Raw genomic sequence first — 5,663 nt, 5'->3', positions numbered from 1 at the left:
CCACTCCAATTTGGTCTCCTGTTTCTCCCTGTTTCCTCCACCTCTGACACATATATCCTATTTGTCAATCTTTCCTCACTCATTCTCTCCAAATGTCCAAACCATTTCAACACACACTCTTCTGCTATCTTAACCACACACTTTTTATTACCACACATCTCTCATACCCTTTCATTACTTACTCCATCAAACCACTTCAAACCACATACTGTCCTCAAACATTTCATTTCCAACACATCCACCCTTCTCCTTACATCCCTATCTACAGTCCATGCCTTGCAACCATACACAACCATACAACACTGTCGAAACTACAATTCCTTCAAACATATCCATTTTTGCTCTCTGAGATAACATTCTCATACACATTCTGCATCGCTCCCAGAACCATTGCCCCCTCCCCAACCCAGCGACTCACTTCCACTTCCATGGTTCCATTCGCTGCTAAGTCCACTCCCAGATATCTAAAATACTTTACTTCCTCCAATTTTTCTCCATTCAAACTTACATCCCAACTAACTTGTCCCTCAACCCTGCTGAACCTAATAACCTTGCTCTTATTCACATTTACTCTCAACTTTCTCCTTTCACACACTTTTCCAAACTCAGTCACCAAATTCTACAGTTTCTCACATCAGCCACCAGTGCTGTATCAGTGGCGAACAACACTGACTCACTTCCCAGGCCCTCTCATCCCCAACAGACTGCTTACTTGCTTCTCTCTCCAAAACTCTTGCATTTACCTCCTTAACCACCCCATCCATAAACAAATCAAACAACCATAGGAACATCACACACCCCTGCTGCAGACTGACATTCACTGGGAACCAACCACTCTCCTCTCTTCCTACTTATGCCTTACATCCTTGGTAAAAACTTTTCACTGCTTAAGACCTTTCATGAAGCATCTCTATCAACCCAATCATATGCCTTCTCAACATCCATAAACACTATATACAAATCCATCTGTTTTCCTGAGTAATTTCTCACACATTCTTCAAAGAAAACACCTGATCCACACATTCTTTACCACTTCTGAATCCTCAATGCTCCTCCCCAATCTGATGCTCTGTAAATCCCTTCAACCTCTCAATCAATACCCTCCCAAACAATTTCCCAGGAATACTTAAGAAACTTATGCCTCTGTAGTTTGAACACTCACCTATATCACCTTTGTCTTTGTAACGGCACTGTGCATGCATTCTGACAATCCTCAGGCACTTTACCATGACCCATACATACTCTGAATATCCTTACCAACCAATTAACAACACAGTCATCCCCTTTTTAATAAATTCAACAACAATACCATCCAAACCCACCGCCTTGCCAGATTTCATCTTCCACAAAGCTTTCACTACCTATTCTCTCTTAACCAAACCATTCCTGCTGACCCTCTCATTTTGCACACCACCTCAACCAAAACACCCACATCTGCCACTCTATCATATACATTTAACAAACCTTCAAGCTGAAGAGGGTGTACTGAGATGGTTTGGACATAGAGAAAGAATGAATTAGGGCAGTTTGATACAGAGGATATATGTGTCAGAAGTGGAGGGGTCAAGAAGGGAGAGACCAAAGTGGAGACGGAAAGATGGAACGAAAAAGAATTTTGAGTGCTTGGGGCTTGAATACGAAAGAAGGTGAAAGGTATGCATGGGACTGAGTGAACTGGAGTAAGGTGGCATGGAAGGGGGGGAATGCTGTCAACGGACTGAACCAAGACATATGAAACATCAAGGAAAATCATGGAAAGGTCTGTGGGGCCTAGTTATATGAGGACATGATTTCAGTGCATTACACATGACAGATAGAGAATGGATGTCAGCTATGATGCCTTTTCTTCATCTATCCTTACTATTGCAGGAGACAGCATAGCAGTATGAAAAAACAACATATATACTACTAACACTTCCTGCCCCCTGGAGTCTGAACTATCTTATGAGGCTCGCCAAGTCCACTAGTTGGGACCATGGCTTATAAAATGCTGCACTTACATGAGTACATAAATTTGCAGAATGCAAGCCAATCAAGTAGTGAGTGCTTGGTGTCATATCTATGGTGGTTGCATCATGAGCAATCATGCCCATATCTTGGGATATGTTAAAATAGTGTTCATAGTGTTGTGTTGATGGGTGAAGTCCAAAGTGTAGACAGGAGTGTGACATGTTTATCTGAAGAGTGCGGTTTCTAAAGGGCTTATGTCTGGTGGGATGGAGTTAAGACTGAGCTAAAATGTTGCATGTTTAATGCTTGTAGGATTACTTTAGTATATGTCTTTCGTAAGCATTATATTTGCAGGGGGTGGGGGGATCTTAGAGAACAGGTTACTGAAGTGTAAGGCAGGGATAAGATCATTTTATTTCTGCTTGGGGTTGGTGGCTAGTTACAGAGAAGTTTGGGTTGGAGGGATCTGGTGCTGCTGCATAAAACTCAATGCCAAGCATGCCAAGATAGATCTGTATTAAGAGGATCTTCCTGTCATTATCAAAATCTCATGTTTGTAGTTGCTAAGCAACCAGTCACTGTTCTGAGTGTACTGTAGTTGCTAAGCAGCCAAAGATTGTTCTGAGCATACAATTCTGTGTGGTATGCAGCTTTGTTATATTTGCTGTTAAAAAGGTGGAAGACCAAGCAGGTGAGGCATAGTTTTAGAGTAGAGCAGATGATTAGTTTGTAAAGGATGATGTGATTCTTTTTTTTTCATTAAAAAAAAAATGTCACAATATTTCACATAAAACAGACCAAGAAATCACGCTGGTCTCAATTCTGTGAATTTCAGTTCAAAGGTTTTCAATATAAACCTTTAAGGGGCCACTAAAAACATGCCAAATGTTGGCCTTAAAGTCTTCTGTACCACTAGAAAAGAAAAATATCACTTAAATCTTTTATTTAAGTCTTAAAAGATATATAATATGTACATACACTCAGGAAAGACTAATAATTGTTACATTTTCCAAAAAAGATAAATAAAAAAATAAAAAAATAAATGGTATTTTGTATCATGTTCAAAATCAATTTGGGTTTAGAGCATTCAATTCATAATCTGTGAATGACATGGTAAACTCCATTTTTCAAATATGTTTCTACATAATTCTCTTCAGCAGGTTCTACCTAATGCATAATAAATAATAACTATCTAAATATTCAGAAAAATATGGAAATAAATTGGTGGAAAAAATGGAAATCTTACCTCCTCCTGAAGTTAGCAATCCTCTTCATTCCAAAACATGCAATATAAAATCTATAAAATGATACAGCAAATCATATTTTTCATATATCTCTACACCACAATTCTCCTTAAAAGATTCTATCCTAATGCATGATCAATAATCACCTAAATATTCACGAAAAAATATCAGAAAAAGGCTAAAGGCAATGGGGTGTGACAGAACCCAAAATAAGCCAAAATTAGCTAATTAAAACCAGAGTAATGCAGTGTATACCATCCAAATTACCTAAGTTGTGTTCAAGTAAGTTGGTAGAACAATATTTGATATAAAATAAGGGAAAATTCAAGGTCAATCTTAGAAAAATCAATCATTTCTCCTTAGTGCTCTAACCAAATCAGTCTCCCAAACACTGAAATACATCTAAATACCAATATAATTAAGTGAAAAAACTATTTCTCTCTTGTGAAATGAAAGGACATCTACATATCTTTCTTTGTCTCTGAATCCCATTCCCTTTGGGAACTCCCTCAAGAGTGGCCATGGCAAAAGTGCCTCCATAACTTGTGAACTCCAGTGCCACTTCAAAGCCTTTAATATTAAAGCCTCACCCTTAACAGGCCATGAGCAGAGGGTAACTGCTGTGCAGTATCTTCAAAGGCTCCTACCTATGTTCCTACCAACTACTTCTACCTATGTGCCTACTTAATGCTCTAACCTATAACTTCTACCTAATGGTCCTGCCTAATTCCTACCTACTACTTCTATAACTACTGCTCCTCTATAATGTTCCTTCCTACTACTTTTCGTTACTGTTTCTACCATTTTGCCAAAAGGCAGGGCTAGCACATAGCACTAGCCACAGGAAAATCAAGAGTTACAAAAAATGTTATGCAAGTTAAGAGTTGTAAAGTGTTGTGTGTGACAAGGAGATATTGCATGTTTGTGGATGGAATACCAACAGTCCATGTGTGGGTGAGGCTAAGAGAAAAACAGTTGCCTGGGTCAAAGGAAGATTAGAACAACCAAGAAACCAATGTCCCCATCCACTATACTGTTTTTCTCACACTATTAACCTTCCTCCAAAATATTTCAAATTCTTCCACAAGTGTTCTGATAAATGCTCATCCCAACTCTAGTATCAGCTCACCCAACTCATTTGCCCTCTATTTCAGCCCCTGCACATTCCTCTTAGCCTCCTACTATTTTTTCTTTCACATCTCCCAGTAACTCATGCTCCTTCCCTTTACTTGACACCCTCACATCTCTCTTTTCTCTTTCACAAGTAACTTATCTGTCATCCCACCACTTACTAACCTTTCTCACCAGCCACTACTCACTAAACTTTCTCACCTACCAACCATTCACCTGCATGCAACACACTTCAATAGCAAATACAAGCATTGCACTTATCTGTAAGTCTCTAGATGCAAAGACATGAAAAATTATAGAACATGTCAGAAATATAAAATCCTGCTTTGACCACACCGTTTCCTAAACATAGTCTCCCTTAGGGACTTCAATGCTACCAAAACTAAGATGGACACAGGTAGAAAACAAAACTGTCTAACAATTCTACCACAAACAGCTGCAAAAACAAGACTACGGTATCTAGACTGTGACAAGTTCTCCCTTAGTCAACAAATAACAAAACCAAACAGAAGTATGATGTATTAGACCTCCTCTTTAAAAATAATGTAAACATAATCTGACAGTATTCTAATCACAAACTAACTGAAATAAAAACTATTTTGAATGCTAAACTTCCAAAGCAAAACACCTATACACAATCACTGAGGTGAATTTGGAGATTTCAGTTTTAAGTGTAAATGGATGAAAAAGGAAGATGTAATCAAAGAGATGTCTTACACAAAATGGGGAAACCTTGTTGAATACCAAATCAGAGGAATGTGTTAAATGTATGACCAAAAAAAAAAAGCACCCCTAAAATGCTAGTGAAAAGAAAATTCAAAAAGCCTTAAGTAGAACAAGAAACATGAACCCTATATAAGTAATAAAGTCAAACAGCTGATCTTCTAGACAAGCAACAGATCACCGTCCAAAGGAAAGAAGCCTATCAAATGAACTGGCAAACCAAAGGCTTAAAAAGCCATGGGACAGAAAAAGGTAGGAAGAGCCATAACTGAAATAGGAAAAAAACCTAAAATACTTTTACTTACATGCAAAACAATTCAATGATTAACAACTCCATATGAGAAGAGTAGATATCAAATATCAAGGTAAATGAGAGGTAAGAAAGATACTAAAAAAAAATCAACATTTGTTGTTGTACATTAAACCAAAAACCACTTACACATAAAATACCCAGCCAACTCCTCCCTAACAGTAATCCATCTTTGTTACACATAACAGATTTCACCACAACACCACAAGATTTTGAGAGGGCTCTTGAGAACATAAACCATGCACTAAGCCAAATGACCTGACTTGTGAACTCTTGTCATTATTCTGAAATGCAAAACATCTCTT

The sequence above is a fragment of the Panulirus ornatus genome, chromosome 13, assembly GCF_036320965.1.
Source record: "Panulirus ornatus isolate Po-2019 chromosome 13, ASM3632096v1, whole genome shotgun sequence".
NCBI classification, from domain to species: domain Eukaryota; kingdom Metazoa; phylum Arthropoda; class Malacostraca; order Decapoda; family Palinuridae; genus Panulirus; species Panulirus ornatus.
The sequence above is the reverse complement of the archived record's forward strand: the minus strand, read 5'-3'. Positions refer to the sequence as shown.